This window comes from Hyla sarda, chromosome 4 (assembly GCF_029499605.1).
Source record: "Hyla sarda isolate aHylSar1 chromosome 4, aHylSar1.hap1, whole genome shotgun sequence".
NCBI classification, from domain to species: Eukaryota; Metazoa; Chordata; class Amphibia; order Anura; family Hylidae; genus Hyla; species Hyla sarda.
Window position 1 is genome coordinate 114,148,986 of NC_079192.1, and position 19,035 is coordinate 114,168,020.

The 19,035-nt window shown below is 42.7% G+C and overlaps 1 protein-coding gene and 1 pseudogene across 1 annotated transcript in view; one reads left to right on the forward strand and one right to left on the reverse strand.

Annotated features, from left to right (window-relative positions):
* AGBL1 (AGBL carboxypeptidase 1) overlaps positions 1–19,035 on the forward strand; it is a 791,487-nt gene that overhangs the window by 508,733 nt on the left and 263,719 nt on the right. The window lies entirely within an intron of this gene.
* Positions 11,691–11,797, reverse strand: LOC130267842 (U2 spliceosomal RNA; annotated as a pseudogene).

Consider the following 19,035-nt stretch of genomic DNA (forward strand, 5'->3'; position numbering starts at 1 on the left):
GTCTCTGTTCTTTGCCCGATTTAATTTTGAGATTCACTTTCGTCCTGCCGATAAGAACATTAGGGCCGATGCTCTCTCTCGTTCCTCGGATGCCTCAGAAGTTGAACTCTCTCCGCAACACATCATTCCACCTGACTGCCTGATCTCCACTTCTCCTGCCTCCATCAGGCAGACTCCTCCAGGAAAGACCTTTGTTTCTCCTCGCCAACGCCTCGGAATCCTCAAATGGGGTCACTCCTCCCATCTCGCAGGTCATGCGGGCATCAAGAAATCTGTGCAACTCATCTCCCGCTTCTATTGGTGGCCGACTCTGGAGACGGATGTTGTGGACTTTGTGCGAGCCTGCACTATCTGTGCCCGGGATAAGACTCCTCGCCAGAAGCCCGCTGGTTTTCTTCATCCTCTGCCTGTCCCCGAACAGCCTTGGTCTCTGATTGGTATGGATTTTATTACTGATTTACCCCCTTCCCGTGGCAACACTGTTATTTGGGTGGTCGTTGATCGATTCTCCAAAATGGCACATTTCATCCCTCTTCCTGGTCTTCCTTCTGCGCCTCAGTTGGCTAAACAATTTTTTGTACACATTTTTCGTCTTCACGGGTTGCCTACGCAGATTGTCTCGGATAGAGGCGTCCAATTCGTGTCTAAATTCTGGAGGGCTCTCTGTAAACAACTCAAGATTAAATTAAATTTTTCTTCCGCATATCATCCCCAGTCCAATGGACAAGTAGAAAGGATTAACCAGATCTTGGGTGATTATTTGCGACATTTTGTTTCCTCCCGCCAGGATGACTGGGCAGATCTCCTCCCATGGGCCGAATTCTCGTATAACTTCAGGGTCTCTGAGTCTTCCTCCAAATCCCCATTTTTCGTGGTGTACGGCCGTCACCCTCTTCCCCCCCTCCCTACTCCCTTGCCCTCTGGTCTGCCCGCGGTGGATGAAATTTCTCGTGACCTTTCCATCATATGGAGAGAGACCCAAAATTCTCTCTTACAGGCTTCATCACGCATGAAGAAGTTCGCGGATAAGAAAAGAAGAGCTTCCCCCGTTTTTTCCCCTGGAGACAAGGTATGGCTCTCCGCTAAATATGTCCGCTTCCGTGTCCCTAGCTACAAGTTGGGACCACGCTATCTTGGTCCTTTCAAAATTTTGTGTCAAATTAATCCTGTCTCTTATAAACTTCTTCTTCCTCCCTCTCTTCGTATCCCTAATGCCTTTCACGTCTCTCTTCTCAAACCACTCATCCTCAACCGTTTTTCTCCCAAATCTGTTCCTCCCACTCCTGTTTCCGGCTCCTCGGACATCTTCTCGGTCAAAGAAATTTTAGCTGCCAAAAAGGTCAGAGGAAAAAATTTTTTTTTAGTGGACTGGGAGGGTTGTGGTCCTGAAGAGAGATCCTGGGAACCTGAGGACAACATCCTAGACAAAAGTCTGCTCCTCAGGTTCTCAGGCTCTAAGAAGAGGGGGAGACCCAAGGGGGGGGGTACTGTTACGCCGAGCGCTCCGGGTCCCCGCTCCTCCCCGGAGCGCTCGCTTCACTCTCCCCGCGGCAGCGCTCCGGTCACGTCCTCTGACCCGGGGCGCTGCGATTCCGCTGCCAGCCGGGATGCGATTCGCGATGCGGGTAGCGCCCGCTCGCGATGCGCACCCCGGCTCCCCTACCTGACTCGCTCTCCGTCTGTTCTGTCCCGGCGCGCGCGGCCCCGCTCCCTAGGGCGCGCGCGCGCCGGGTCTCTGCGATTTAAAGGGCCACTGCGCCGCTGATTGGCGCAGTGGTTCCAATTAGTGTGTTCACCTGTGCACTTCCCTATATCACCTCACTTCCCCTGCACTCCCTTGCCGGATCTTGTTGCCTTAGTGCCAGTGAAAGCGTTCCTTGTGTGTTCCTTGCCTGTGTTTCCAGACCTTCTGCCGTTGCCCCTGACTACGATCCTTGCTGCCTGCCCCGACCTTCTGCTACGTCCGACCTTGCTTTTGCCTACTCCCTTGTACCGCGCCTATCTTCAGCAGCCAGAGAGGTGAGCCGTTGCTAGTGGATACGACCTGGTCACTACCGCCGCAGCAAAACCATCCCGCTTTGCGGCGGGCTCTGGTGAAAACCAGTAGTGGCTTAGAACCGGTCCACTAGCACGGTCCACGCCAATCCCTCTCTGGCACAGAGGATCCACTACCTGCCAGCCGGCATCGTGACAGGGTTAAAGTTAGAATCGGTGTAGTATTGCTCTTTGAACCTAAGGTCACAATTTATGGACTAGAGATAGTGGGAACTAAGCATACTGATCTCATACTTGGAGTATTAGGAGTGGCAAAGAATTTGATTCTCAGGAAATGGTTGGCCCCAGCGGTTCCATCAAGGGAAGAATGATTAGGAGGTATAAATAAGGTTAGAACTTATGAGTTGTTGCTGTTTAAGGACAGTGAAAGAAATAAAAAAATTTAGAATAAATGGCTACCCTGGGAGAAAGGAGAGAGCAGATAGTGAAAAGGAGAAAAGAGTAAGAGAGGAGTAGGGAAAGGAAGGAAATGGATTTCGGGCAAGCTGTCTTAAGGGGAGGGAGGGAAAAGGGGGGGGGGTTGGTTTTGATAATGCTGTAAGTAATAATGGATTTTGTATGTATTAAATAAAAAAAAATAGAAAAAGAAAGAAATGTCCCAACATTTAGCTGCTCTCAAAGAAAGACAAATGTGTCAGAATTTCTGATTAACATGGAGACATGGGGGAAAAGAAACCTTAGAGGACAGATCACACAAGCTGAAAAAAAGATGGAGAAGCAGATATAAAGTAATTCTGTTGACTGTGTAAAAGTACTGAGAGAAAATGAAGCTCAAAGAGCACACTGTAGAAATTTTTAAAGCAAAGAGTAAGCCACCATTTTAATAAAGACCTATTAAAAAAAATTCACCACAATAAGTGCAAAGCAAAAATGAAATGCTTTTTAAAGGTGTCCATATCCTTTAATAGGGTATTCCGCCCCTGGACATCTTATCCCCTATCCAAGATTCCGTGTTCAGAGTGCCCTGGCGCCGACCCCAAGATCGCAAAGTCACAGAGGCCAGACCCCCTGCTATCAGACATCTTATCCTTTGGATAGGGGATAAGATGTCTAAAGGTGGAGTACCTCTTTAATGGTGCATGTACATTTGCCAGCTTCGTGCATCTATGTGTATTTGCAGAATATTTTTATATGAAATTTTGTGTGTTCCATATTCCAGACAATGAGGTGCTCTGAGGTTAAATCACTTTGCAGTTTTGTGGCTTTGTTAATCTAAACTCACTACACTGTTTCTTTTTTAGTCTCCCTAACCCCTCCAGGTAACACATAATAAGCTGAATACCTCAGCTGCATAGTACTGGTTAATTATTTAAGGGTATGGGATATCACAAGAATTGGCCAATTACACCCCCTGTAACTTAATGCTCTTCTATTATCCTCAATATAACGCAAATTAGCTCTAAGCAATTAAATAAATTCACAATTCACCCATAACATAACATTATTGTAATGATGAGCTGTTAGCTCTGCCAGATGCAACCTAATAAAACACTTTAGATTGCTGCTCTCCATGTTTTGCTTCGGCTTCATATTTTACACCTGAAAATACCTCCTCTATCCTTTCCCATAATATTTTACATCAGCTGGGAGACCAATAGAATATATGATGTTCTTGACCTGTGTTTGTCTTTGAAAATGGTTTCTGGTGGTAAACCAGGAAGCTGTTAACGTAAGTCATCGGTATACATACTTAGTGTGATGTATACATCTCAAAGGAGTTAACAACGCTCATTACCGTAGTGAAAAGCATTATATGTAATCATATGCAAATGGCTGCTGAAGTAATCATGCCATATTATCATTTTGCCTTGCACATTATGAAATAAGCCGCCTTGAGCTTCATTTAGACATGTATATGTCCATTATTTAAATCATAGAGAGAATTCCAAGTGATAATCTTACAGTGAATAGTAGCATTTTGCATTGTTGTTGATCAGTTACAGTGGCTCAGCATATGAGCTGCTCAAGCAATAGCAGAGAGGCATGCAAAAGAGACAGCTGTATTGAATACAGGACGCCTGCAGATGGTTTTACAGAATATTTAGTGCAAATGTATTACAAAATCCCAACATACGTCAATAAGGGTCATTTAAAATGCTCCAAAATCTGTAAACTCTGTGTTGATCATCTACATCTATCTTAAAGGGGTACTCCGCCCCTAGACATCTTATCCCCTATCCAAAGGATAGGGGATAAGATGTCTTATCGTGGGGGTCCCGCCGCTGGGAACCCCCACAATCTCTCCTGCAGAAACCCCTGTCATCTCTTCACGGAGCGAACTTCGCTCCATGCTTGATGACAGGCGAGGGGCCTGAGTATTGTGATGTCACAGCCCCGCCCACTCATGACATCACGGTCTGCCTCCTCAATACAAGTCTGTAGGATGCAAATAGAGGATTGTGGAGCTCACAATAGAAGTTAACTGCAAATTCTCTGACTCCAGGAGAAATAGTGGGGACAATAGTAAAAAAATAGAATAAAAGCAGTCCTCAATGGCTCACTCAAACTAAAGGTTAAGCGTGTGGTTGATAGTTGGTTCAGATGATTCAATGGAGCCAGCTGATATATAAAAAAAAACATTTAATGACCAAAATATAATCACAATATAAAATCTAGAGATAGTGGATTTTATATTGTGATTGTATTTTGGTCATCAAATGTTTTTTTATATCTAAAGCGTAAAAAGGGAGCTCACCAGCGCTACCTAGGAGTGGGTGGTAGTGATAATATATGTCACGTAATATGACGAGGTACAGGTGTATCTGTTGCCGCCTTGTATAGATGTGGGTCCCTAGTTTCCCACACAGGGTTTAAAACAAAATAAATAAATAAATATACTGGCCCAACTATATATAAAAATATATATTTTTTATTGATAAATAGTACATAAAAGGAGGTATAGCACAAGGTTCTGTAAAAAGTATATTGCAGCTTGAAATTTCTTCAATTGAGTGATGAGTAAAATTTTCGGGCTAAAAAGAAAAAATGTATATGTGTCTCAAAAAATGTTCAATGTAAAAAACAGGATGGTTATGAAAAACAGAGTGAGGGTTGTATTATACCCACCTAATCTGGTGGGCCTTCAATATACGTGGGCCCTTTTGTTTCTTAAATAGGTATGTGTGTGGTCCCGTATGTAGGGGGTTGCAGCTGTTTATAATACAAAGTGGAGACAGAGTTAATATAATGGTTGGTGAATAGCCAATATAGCTGTAAATGGGTGAGCAAAAAGAGTAATGTGTTGCTCACCCTGTTTCTTAACATATATATTTATGGTTCCAATCCTTGGAGGAATGGCTGGTATATACGGATATTCCTCTCCTTTTTGCAACATGCAGTTCCTATTGTATGAAAAACACTCAGGTCTTTAATTTGTGTGCCTGTGTGGTGATGAGGAAAAAACTCACTGTGTTCCGGATGGTCCAATAATAGGACTAAGGTACCTGTAGTCCCGGAATATCCTATAATCCTGGATGGTTACAGTCTGGGTCCTGGCGAGGTTCTTACAGAGAAGGTCACTGGATTCTTGCAACCGTACGAGAGATTTCCCCGGGCCGGTGGCATCTCGACCGTGCTTAGTTCCTCTGAGTGGCCTGTTTGGCGGGTGGATAGCCGTGAGTGATGTCACTACGGAGGTACAGATGGTCCAAGAAACTTCCGCCGCATTTCGGAGGATGATTCGTCCTCCTTCGTCTGGGATGGGTGTTTCTTGGATGTCTTGCTATTTAACAGGTATGCAGATTTTCTGTGACATATTGCCAGTGTACGCCCCCTTCCTTGGGACCTGTCTGTTATTCTCATATGGAGTCTTTTTTGTTATTATCGGTGTCTTAAACGTTCTGTTTGGGCTATGTTTTATATGGGGGTTTCATGATATTAATCCTCCAGGAAGCCAAACATTTTGAAATCGGTGTTTAGACCGTGTGGGGCCCCTGTATTGAATTTTAAAATCATTCTTGCCTCTGCCCTAGACATACAGGAAATATAATTGCCACCACGCCAGTGGGGTGCAATTATTTCTATTCCGCAGAAGATGGAACCTTTTGAAGTGGAGTTGTGTTTTTCCCTATAATGTACCGACAGGGGGTGGCCCTCATATCCTCTCCTGATGTTATACATATGCTCTGACATTCTTTGATATAATAGTCTTTTAGTACGTCCGATGTACCATTTCTCACAAGGACATTTTATACCATAAATGACCCCCTTGCTTTTGCAATGGATGTGACTGTTTATGATTTTAGTACAATTCTCATTAGTATTAAAGAAAATGGGTTTTGAATTGTCCGTCCCGCGACAAGCTTGACATTTACGGCAAGGGAAGAAACCTTTTAGTTCTTTTAACGGAAAAGGGGTACTTATTTGTCCTTTCTTTATAGTCTTGTTTTTAACCTTTCTTGTTGGTGCTACTAAATTTCCCAAGTTTTTTGCCCGTTTGAAGATAAATTTGTATTCATCCGGTATTTTTTTTCCCCTATTGTTCAATCATTTTTCAAAATGTTCCAATGCTTTCGAATTATACGTTTAAATAAATTACTCTGGCTTGAATATGTGGTTATTATCGGTACTTCCATACAATCTTCATTTTTCTCATTCCTCTTCTTGTTTTCTAATAATTTTCCCTTTCTATGGTTGCTACGTCCTTGCTTATTTGATCCAATATTGCTTTTTCATATCCTCTGTTTTGGAACTTTGTCTTCAGATCAATGGCTTCGTCTTCGTACTTCTCCATATTTGTGCAATTGTGGTGTGCTCATATAAACTGGCTGTGTGGAATATTTGCTAGCCAGCTTGGCAAATGGCAGCTAGTTTTTCTAATAAAACTATTGCTGTCCGTAGGCTTGTGGAACGTTTTAGTTTCAATGACATTATTATTGATATAAATATTTACATCTAAAAAATTGATGTCTGTTCTACTATAAGTTGCTGAGAATTTTAAAAAGAATTCATTTTTATTAATAACCCTTAAAAATTCACTTAAAAGATCCTCACCTCCATCCCAGATAAAAACATTATTATTATTATTTTTTTTATATCTAGCTGGCTCCATTGAATCATCTGAACCAACTATTCACCACACACTCAACCTTTAGTTTGAGTGAGCCATTGAGGACTGCTTTTATTCTATTTTTTACAAGTCTATAGCAGTGGGTGCGACGGACGCCATGCCCCTCCCATAGACTTGCATTGAGGGGGCGGCCCGTGATGTCACGAGGGTGTGTGGCAGTGATTTCACAATACTCTGGCCCCTGTATCACCCGTAATCAGGCACGGAGCGAAGCTCGCTCCGTGCAGCAGATGACAGGGGGTGCTGCAGGAGAGATCGTGGGGGTTCTCAGAGGCAGGAACCCCGCGATCAGACATCGTATCCCCTATGCTTTGGATAGGGGATAAGATGTCTTGGGGCGGAGTACCCCTTTATTGACCATGCTAAAATTCAGCCTTTTTATGTCGTATGAACTCATACACACTACAGAATCTCCACAGACAGCAATGCATTTACAAGCGGAAAATGCCAAATCCCATGAGCGGAACCCTGCTGGAAAAATATGTAGTGTGAATGGACCCTTACAGTTCTTCAAACAACTACTTTGTGGTATCTTTAGGATTCTTTCTAGACCTCATGCATGCATACAGTATAGTGGTACAAGGAGCCCCTGCGGACAACAAGTATGGAGTCACCAGGACTCTTCTCAGTTCCATATGAAATTGGAGGCATAACAAGGCAGAGTAGGGCCCATATAGAAGTATTTGGTTGTTTTTTTATGGCTCTGTACAACTCTGAGAAACAAATTTTTAAAAGCTGACAGTAAATAGCTTTCCCTATATCTATAAACACTACTGTTTACTGTCATTAAAAACTACTTTTTTAAAATGTTTTTCAGACATGTCAAAAGTTGTTGACCCATCGGATCTCACTTCTGAAACCAGCTATGATCCTGAGATATAGGCTATTGTAGCAGGTGGCATTGTGCACATGATGACCGGCAGATCCAACCTTTTTTCTGCATTTATTGCTATTCATGACAAGAAAGTGGTTGTTATACTTATTCTGTGTGGACATTGATGCAGGATCTGCATAAGAATCCACAGGAATTTCAGATCCATGTTGTATGAATCTGTAGTAAAGGTGCCAAAGCCTGCTGTACAGATATGGCCACTGTCACACACTGTCACACTCATTTAAATGCTGTGACCTTGAATGGTTACATTGCACTAAAGCACTGTGGCAGTCACACCCACCTCTCAGCATTGGGTAAGGGCAATACAGACAGGTATACATGAGAAATGATGCATAAACATGAATCAATGCTTACTATAGTACATACTTTCCATGGTGCCCTACACGGTGCCTATATACAGAAATAAGGGCTTCTTCATAAGTCAGGATTCCCTGCCCCTGTGCACTGAGCCATGATGCATACAGTGAATTCTTAATCACTCACCATTGTACATTGTGTACACAATGGGGTTTATTTCCTAACTTATTCCCGGGTGTGGTCCCGACAAAAGGGGAGTGTCCCCAACAGTTTTGAAAAATCCCAACATATTTACTAAGGTTTCCACAGAAAATGGAATTTGGTGGATTTGAGCTGAAGAAAACCCTACAGATCAGAACGTGTAAAAAAAGCAAAACGTAGGGAAAAGTGCAAAATGTAGGGAACCTTAGTAAATACCTTGGGACAATTCCTGTTGGAAATCAAAACCCACAAAGAAAACTACACTCCACTCTTAGTAAATAAACCCCAATGGGTACAACCACACAGTGTACAGAAGCAGGGTATCTCTGATCATGTATATACTTTCCAAGGTGTCCTATGGAAAGTTGTCTGAGGTTACTGTATATCTTTATTTCTGTTTGCCTACAGTTTTATGTGGTATGCTATATTATACATATGGTTTGTCTACAGATTCCTATTTTTTTTTGTAGGTTTTTGACCATAAAGAACAATATGCTGTCTCAAAGCCAATCTTAAATTTGCTGAAATACTCAGTAGATCATCATTTTTATTATTGGTTAATAATTCAGTTATTTCTATAGTGCTAACATATATTGCAGTGCTCACATATGGTCTGTGTGTCCTTAAATTTGGTCTTGTCGTGCTCTCGTCTGGTCCTCGTTCCTTCACGTCTGGTCCTCGTTCCTTCACATCTCTTACATTTGCTCCTTGTACCTTCCTATCTGGCCATTTTGCCATTACATCCTTTGTATGTATATGGAGCTCTAGTGCTGGTAATGCTAATACTTCTCTACATAAGAAGAAATACAATTCTCTGTCCTCAAATGAACAAAATCCAGCTTGCTTGAAAACAGACAACAGGTAATATGCTTGTTATGTTGTAACCTTGGAGGTCATATAAATGATAGTGGACTGATCTTTTAATGATCGTCTTTCGGGTAGCAGGTCATGGTATTTATTTGCTCCAGTACTTCTCCTCAGGTGTATGCTGTAGATCAATTAGTGTACGGTTTCTACAGGTCTCTGATCTGCACTCCACTCCTGGGAGCAACAGGTGCACAAAACAGCTTTGATATACGAGCTTTGAGAGAACCAAGGAGTTGTTAATGCTTTCTGCAGGCGATCATATATAATTCAGGCAGCCAGTGTCAGGCATCATGAGTGTTGTTATTTTTTGCAATGCAACATTTCAGTTTGAAGTGATAAATATACAATGTGTGAACAATGGCTTGAAATCAGTTGGCCTAATTGCAATAGACAGACAGTTTATTAATGCATGAATGCCCACCTGGGGTTTTCTCTCTCAAGGGCCAAGGGAATCATTTAGTCTACTGTATGCTAGTAAACGCGGCTAACATTTACATTTCTGCTGTTTATCTCTCCCCAAGTATTATGTGCTGCTAGTTTAATATCTAACTGTTTTGATGTGCACAGCTTACAGCTCCCTGGTTGTTGGATTCCATTATATCAAGTGTTTAACAAGGCATGAACTAATTACATGATATATGTGTGTATGTATGTATATATATATATATATATATATATATATATATATATATATATATATATATATATATATATATATATATACATACACACACACACACACACACACACACACACACACACACACACACATGGTCAGTATTTTCCTCAGGGAGAGGACACCACTTCTGGTGTAGGACGGAGATTTAAGTAGACCATATAGCACTCCACGGGCTCCTGGGTAAAAAAAAAATATATGCAAATTAGCTCACCACACCAACTTCACAGGTAGTGTGTGTCAGCACCAGCAGGGTTAACAGGTGCTGACAAGGTGTTATTTGCTAGGTTGCCGGGTTACGCCCTGCTGCTGAGTGGCTAGCTACTGATTGACCACATGTGCATCTCCCTATATCTCCAGGCATCAGACACTGGGAGGATGACTGTGAAAGCGAGTAGCTAGCAATCCCTTATTTTCTTGTATACCCGGCAACTTGACTTCTGGCTTCATATCTGACTTCTCTTTGGTTATAGCGATTTGGCACCTCTTCCCACTCCTGGCTTGACTCGGTTTGACTGACATCGACTTTATGTGTGTATGTTTAGTTTGTCTTTGTTAGTTGCTTGTTTCCCTGTTGCTCCTGACAACTGACAGGATTGTATTTTATTGTGTTGAAATTTGACTCCCCTCACTTATTTAGGAAGGGATTGTCGACCAGTTGCCGGGCTATCATTTAGGATAGGCGGACAAGTAGGCAGGGACAGGGGCGCGGGTGAGCTTAGCGAGGACTACTTCCCTGCCCATACGTGACAGTGTGTCCTGCAAAACAGCTCAAGCTCCAGATGAGAAATCTCAGAACTGATTGGGATTTATGCCAAGCCAGAACTCTCTCCAGAAGGAAAGAGGACTCATCTGCAGACAGCTGTTTTGGGGTGCTTTTTAAGAGAAGAGGCAAGCGCTCTCTATCACCTAAAGTGCAAGAAAAAGTGCAAACATGTCACACTAAAAAAATGTGCACAACGGATGCGGTCTATCGCTAAGCCCTTCTCCGACAGGAGAGAGGCTCCCCAACAAACCTACCCTTCACCTCTGGGCCAAAAGGCACCTGCAAGCATCCAGGTTCAATGCCCCTTTTCGCCAAAGCTACTAAGGGGCCGAAAATGCACCTGGCACCTAGGCGTTAGCCAGAGTATAAGTCGAGGAGCCGTATACTGGTGGCATCTTGACCAAAGCCAAGATGCCCAGGGGTTGCAGGGAGGGGAGGAACCTAATGGCCACACACACCTCCCCTAGACCGCCAGGAGGGACACCCAGAAGGGCTACCGCATCCTACCAATCCTGTGTACAAAACAACACGTAAAAGTGGCACAGTGACAAAACACAAAAAATAAATAAGTGGATAAGTGCAGATATCCTGCCCGGTCATCCAGCCGGATCTATAAAAATTTCCCGGATCCTAGCCAGAAAGCCGGGATACCAAGGGTGAGTGACAAAGGTGAAGAGTAATGGTGCAGTGCTTTCACTCAGTGAGTTATAACACCCAGGGAGTTTTGGCACCTCAGGGTCCCCACTCCCCGAGGCACAGAAGTACCTCGGCTCTACACCCCTCTACCTCATGGCGAAGCAGGACACATCAGGGCAGCCGTTGAGCTGATTCCTCAGAACCAGCCCCGGAACACCTGCCTCCTACCATGCAGCACCCATCCCCACCAGCTCAATACCGGCGCTTCGGGTCACCGGCGTAAACTGATAAGAACAGATACTACACTTGATCTTAGCCAAAAGGCCGAGAAGCTGTTTTGGGGTGCTTACCCCTCGTCAGTATAGAGCAGGGATATTTGGCTTGGCTGAGGTGAGAGGCCTGTGAATAGTTAAACGGGGTCAGTATTTTCCTCAGGGAGAGGACACCACTTCTGGTAGGATGGAGATTTAAGTAGGCCATATGGCACTCCGCAGGCTCCTGAGTAACAAAAAATTCAAATTAGCTCACCACACCACCTTCACAGGTAGTGTGTCCTGCAAAACAGCTCAAGCTCCAGTTAAGAAGTCTCAGAACTGATTGGAATTTATGCCAAGCCAGAACTCTCTCCAGAAGGAAAGAGGACCCATCTGCAGAGAGCTGTTTCGGGGTGCTTGCCCCTCCTCAGTACAGAGCAGGGTTATCTGGCTTGGCTGAGGGGAGAGGCCTGTGACTAGTTATGCCAGATAACCCTGCTCTGTACTGACGAAGGGCAAGCACCCCGAAACAGCTGTCTGCAGATGGGTCTTCGTTCCTTCTGGAGAGAATTCTGGCTTGGCATAAATCCCAATCAGTTCTGAGACTTCTTAACTAGAGCTTGAGCTGTTTTGCAGGACACACTACCTGTGAAGGTGGTGTGGTGAGCTAATTTGCATATATATATATATATATATATATATATATATATATATATATATATATTATACAAAAAAGAAAGTTGCAGCAGCACTCTTGGTCAAAAAATTGAGGCTCTTAGCGCACTTTTTAATCAAAACGTGTCCCCCATCCACCATGCAGAGGTGGCCTCATTTCAAATGGGACCCTAACACTCATTTAACTCACCTCTGCTGGGCATATGGCCTCTGACTGGGTGACATGCTGGATCCACTATCAATTTAAAAACCTCCTGTGAAAAAGGGGAGGGGTGGGGTGCACGGCTAGAGAGGGTGCCATTCCCCTTAAATTGCACAGCAAAAACAAAAAGAAACATAGTCAGCACAACTACCTAATACACGGGTGCACGCTGCTGTGGCAAATACAGAGTATACAAAAAAGAAGGTTGCAGCAGCACTCTTGGTCAAAAAATGGAGGCTCTCAGCGCACTTTTTTAACAATAAATATATATATAAAAACATATATACATATACAGAGTATACAAAAAAGAAGGTTGCAGCAGCACTCTTGGTCAAAAAATGGAGGCGCTTAGCGCACTTTTTGATCAATATATATATATATATATATATATATATATATATATATATATATATAATATGGTATGTCTGTATGAATAGGATGTTCACATTATTAGCAGTGCATGTACAGTGATGTAAAATAATGTAGTACATGACAGTGCTGTATACCCCGTTTTGTGGCAGTAGTTGACAATAGGTTGACAAAGCATAACTTAACAATTTTTCTTTTGGAATAATTTTCAAATCTAAGATTTTATTTAGTATTGCTGTAAGGGCATTTCCTACTCTTTGATGATCCCTTTTCAGAATGTCCACCCATTGTATCTAGTGGTGGTGGTCACATGTGCTCTGTAATAGTGATGAGCAGCATAGGCCATATTCAAATTCGCAATATTTTGCAAATATATGGATGATTATTCGTCCTATATTCACAAATTTCGCATATTCATTCACTTTTTTTCCTTGCAAAATTCGTAATGAAACTAGCAGTATGCACATACGCGATTATATCTGTCAAATTAATGCTTTCCTATTGGTTGCTAAGGATGTTGCTAATCTCTTACAACTGTATTTGCATCCTTCTCATTGGCCCACAAGCTAAAAGAAGTGTCCTCTGGAAGTGCCAGTGTCCTCTGGAAGTGCCAATATTCGCAAAGTGTCACATATTCACCTTCATTGGACCACAAGCTGGAAGCAGGGAAAGATAATCACTTTTTATTTACACAGTACACATCATTGTGATGTGTACTGTGAAAAAAAACTAATATTCATCATAACAAATATATTTTGCTATAGTCTAAATATTTGCGAAATCACGAAGTGCCGATAAGAATTTACTATTTGAATATTTGCGCCCAACACTACTCTGTAGCTCACACTGCCTGCATCATCTTGTACACTAGTAGTGGAATAAATAACACTAGATATTTTTTTCAACTGGATTAGGAATAAAAAGCAAGTATGCTATAGTAATATGCACAGGGAAAAAAAATATTATTCCAATTAAAACTTTGTGTTCTAAGTGCTTACGCCCTGCATCCCCGATCCTTAATCCCTTACGTCCGTGGTCGGCTCCCGATCTGTGAAGCACGCTCAGAAGCTGAGCGTGCTTCATATCTGCGGGGTCCCGGTTGCTTATCAGCAACCAGGCCCTGCGGCTAATACCGGACATTGCCTATTGGGCTGATGTCCAGTATTGACCTTTAGACGCTGCGATCAAAGTTGATTGCGGCATCTAAAACAGGAGAAATCCATACCGGCTAGCTCAGCGGAGCTGTTCGGGACCAGCTCGGTGAAATTGCAGCATCCTGAACAGCTGAGAGGACCACGGGAGGTGCCTTACTTTCTTCCTGGCTGTCCGATCGGCGTTTGATTTGCTCCAAGCCTGAAATCCATACTTGAGCAATCAAGCGCAGAAAACACTGATCAATGCATTCCTATGGCAATGTATTAAACATTGCCTGCAATCAGTGTATGCAATGTTACAGCCCCTAGAGGGGGCTATAAAACTGAATAAAAAAAAGTAAGAAAACGTTAATAAATGTGATTTAACCCCATGCCTATTAAAAATCAGAATCCCCCTCCTTTTCCCATAAAAAAGTGTGTAAATAAAAAAATAAAATAAAAAATACATATTTGGTATCGTCGCGTGTGTAGATGTCCGAACCATAAAAATATATTGTTAATTTAACTGCACGGTCAATGGTGTATGCGCAAAAAAAATCCAAAGTCCAAAAAAGCGTATTTTTAACATTAGTTTTCGTGCATGTAGTTATGATTTTTTTTCCAAAAGTACAACAAAATCAAACCTACATAGGTAGGATATCCTTTTTATTGTATGGACCTACAGAATAAAGATGTGTCATACAATAGGTGTCATTTTTACAGAAAAATGTACTGTGTGGAAATGCAAGCCCCCCAAATTTACAAAATTACATTTTTTTCTTCAATTTTGTCGCACAATGATTATTTTCCTATTTCGCCGTAGATTTTTGGGTAAAATGACTGTCATAACAAAGTAGAATTGGTGGCACAAATAAAAAGCCATCATGTGGATTTTTGGGTGCAAAATTTAAAGGGTTATGATTTTTAAAATGTAAGGAGGAAAAAACTAAAGGGCAAAAACTGAAAAATGCTTGGTCCTTAAAGGGTTAAAGGGGTATTCCGGGCAAAAACATTTTATCCCCTATCCAAAGGATAGGGGATAAGATGTCTGATCGCGGGGGGCCCGCTGCTGGGATCCCCCACAATCTCCCTGCAGCACCCGCATTCAATGCCTGGAGCTGCATCTCCAGTTTTGGAAACCTCCGTCACGCCCCCTCCCATAGACACGAATGGAGGGGGCGTGGCGTGACGTCACTTCCCCAGTCCCGGAAACCCGGAGGTTTCTAAAACTGGAGACCCAGCTCCCGCAAAGAATGCGGGTGCTGCAGGAAGATCATGGGGAGTCCCAGCAGCGGGCCCTCCACGATCAGACATCTTATCCCCTATCCTTTGTATAGAGGATAAAATGTTTTGCCTGGAATACGCCTTTAAGGACCCAGGATGTACCTGACAACGCCTGGGGGATTCTGAGACCCCCCATGTCGGTGAGCATCGCAAATCGCCGATCAATTCAAATCGTGGTTTTGCGGCGATTCCGGGTCAATCGGGTCCCCTGTAACCCGGTGACCGGACAAAAAGGGTAATATGTGCCGTCCGAGAGGGCACCTATCAACCTTTAGCAGCAGTAGTGAGGTGGGACTGGTGCCACCTCACAATCTTCCTGATTCGTTGGCTGTTGCTGGCCAACAAATCAGGACTCCTGCTGTGGGGGTGTCCCTAATGGCACCCGCTCCGCCTTATTCCGGAGGGCGAGAGCGGGTGCCATGGAGTTAGTACCTGAGTGGGGGCCCCTGATCCTTCAGCGGCGGCAGGCAAGCAGGAGGATCCGGCATGTGCAACAGCACGAGGTAAGGCTGCTGTTGCTTACCAACAACTCCCAGTATGCACAAAATGGCAGCAGAAGACACAACTACAACTCCCAGCATGCCCTTTAGTAGTTTGTGCATGCTGGGGGTTGTAGCTATGCAACAGCTGGAGGCTGAAAAAGTGTGCCTCCAGCTGTTGCATAACTACAACCCCCTTCAGCTGTAAGTGCAAGCTGAGAGTTGTAGCTTTTGCAACAGCTAAAGGCACACTGGTTGAAAAACACTGAGTTTGTTAACTTACTCAGTGTTTCGCAACCAGTGTGCCTGGGCTTTTTGATGGTCTTTTTCTCCTTTTACCCCTTATGAAAAGGAAAAGTTGGGGTCTACACCAGCATGTTATTGTAAAAAAATTAAATTTTTTACACAAACATGCTGGAGTTGCCCCACACTTTTCTTTTTCACAAGAGGTGAAAGGAAAAAAGACCCCCAAAATTTGTAATGCAATTTCTCCTGAGTACAAAAATACCCATAATGTGGACGTAAAATGGTCTGCGGGCGCACAACAGGGCTCAGGAGTGAGAGCGCACTACGTACATTTGAGGGCTAAATTGGTCATTTGCACAGGGGTAGCTGATTTTCCTGCGGTTCTGACATAAACGCAAAAAAAATTATACCCACATGTGACCCACATTGGAAACTACACCCTTCACGGAATATAACAAGCGGTATAGTGAACCTTAACCCCCATTTTGTTAAAGTTGGATGGGAAGATGAAAAAAACACTTCACTGAAATACTGGTACCCTAAATTTTTCATTTTCACAAGGGAAAATAGGAAAAAAAAGCCCCCCAAAATGTGTAACTCAATGTCTTCTGAGTAAGAACATACCCCATATGTGGATGTAAAGTGCTCTGCGGGCATACTACAATGCTCAGATGACAATGAGCGCCATTGGGTTTTTGGAAAGAAAATTTGTCCAGAATTGAAGGACACGTGTGTTTACAAAGCCCCCACATTTCCTGAAAATGGATCCCCCACATGTGACCCCATTTTGAAAACTACACCCCTCACTTAATGTAATAAGTGGTAAAGTGAGCATTTACGCCCCACAGGTGTCTGACAGATTTTTAGAACAGTGGTCTGTGAAAATGAAAAGTTGAGAGAAATTGGGTTACAAATTTTGGGCGGATTTCTCTCCTTTTACACCTTGTAAAAATTAAAAAAATGGCTCTTACATGCAAGTGTAAAAAGACTGAATATTTTGAATTTTCTCCTTTACTTTGCTGCTATTCCTGTGAAACACTTAAAAGGTTAACAAACTTTCTGAATGTCATTTTGAATACTTTGAGGGGTGCAGTTTCTAAAATGGGGTTATTTATGGGGGATTTCTCACAGAAAGGCCCCTCAGATCCACTTCAAACTTAACTGGTCCCTGAAAAGTTCAGATTTAGAATTTTTCGTGAAAACTTTGAAAATTGCTGTTTTTTCCCATCTAAAATTGTCGCACAGAAAGTCGCAGTCTAAATACGTGCAACTTTTTCACGACCTTTTCTTTAGAGGATATTTAGTACATGATGCATTCAAGGCTATTTTAGATGAAAAAATGCATTGGTGTTGAATTTATCAATAGCAACTTTTTGGCAAAAATTAGCATCGGGCAAAAATACGCTGAAATGTCAGACCATACTGAAGCAGGTTTAAATACAGTATAAACCATAGATGAGAAAAGGAAAATGGAAGGGGTCCAGCTCCTGGGAAAGGTTTCCAATAAAACTTAACCTTTAATGGCAACTAATTAAAACATGGAAAATCGCCACAGGGTGACGAGTGACATGTCACTAAAATCAAAGGGGGGGTGAAACGCCGACGCGTTTCGAGCAGTTGCTCTTAGTCATGGCGTTGGTACCTAGTCACGCGGGGGTTTAAATACCCACTGGCATATGGTCGGGTCCCACCGTGGAAAAAACTCCCCGCCTCCATCAAACAGGATGTGACGTGGCATAGGGAAGGTAGTCAAAGAAAAAGGAGGGTGCGGCCAGGTAAGAACTAACTAAGTGGAAAAAGATGGCCGATTAACCCATGAGTGACCTGTATGTCATATCAATCTAGGTGTGGTAACCTACGATGTGTGCGAACAATGCAGTGTAATAGTGCAGCGGCCGCTCGTGGGATATACCCGGGTAGTTGGACTGTCTCATAATGAAAAGCGCATATTGTGAATTACCACCTAAATATCCAAACTCGTTTATAGATATATTAATATACATGGGAGTTTAGCCCATAGCAAAATGTTACATTGTGATAAACATGTTTAGCGATTAAGCGAGTTAAGTGCTTAAAAACGATGCGCACAAGACCACTAATGGACAGAAAATATATATATAAAAAAAAAAAAAAAAAAAAAAAACATATGCTAAGACTGCCTAAGAGACATGATAAATCCATGAATATTTTTTAGTGTACAGACACATAGGAAACTGTGGGTAAGCACATATTATAATAAGGGACAGGGATCGCAACATAAAACTCCGAGGGTAAGTAAATTCTACCATAGCCACAGTTAAATGATGTACAGAAAAAACCATATAAGGCTGAATGAGAAAAATGTACTGATTTAATAAAAATACATGAGGTCATTTCTATAGTTAAGACCCATAGGAGCACGTGTTTCCATCCTTAAAATCCAAAAAGCCTCTCTTGTATGAAGGGCATGTAACCAATCACCCCCCCGTTTGGGGGGGGGTACTTTTTCAATTCCCTGGATGGAAATAGTGTTGCTTTTCCCTTCATGGTGCTCCACTAAATGCCTGGTCAAACCAGACATTGATCTGGAGGAAAAATTAGGACGAATGGCAAGATGTTCATAAATCCTTCTTTTTAGTTTTCGTCCCGTGCACCCAATGTATTGCATTCTGCATGCAACACATGTTGCACAGTATACAACATATTCGCTGTCACAGTTAATAAAACTTTTTATAGTGTAGCTAATGCCTGTTGCTACTGACACAAACTGGTGGGAGGAGGGCATTAGAGCGCATATGTTACACCGGGACCTACCACATTTGTGGCTCCCATTAGTGTGGAGCCATGTATTAGCGGGTTTGTCGACCGGTAGATCACTGGGTGACAAGATGGACCCCAGAGATCTAGCTTTCTTAGCTACACATCTAACCCCTCCAGATAGCAGTTTTGCCAT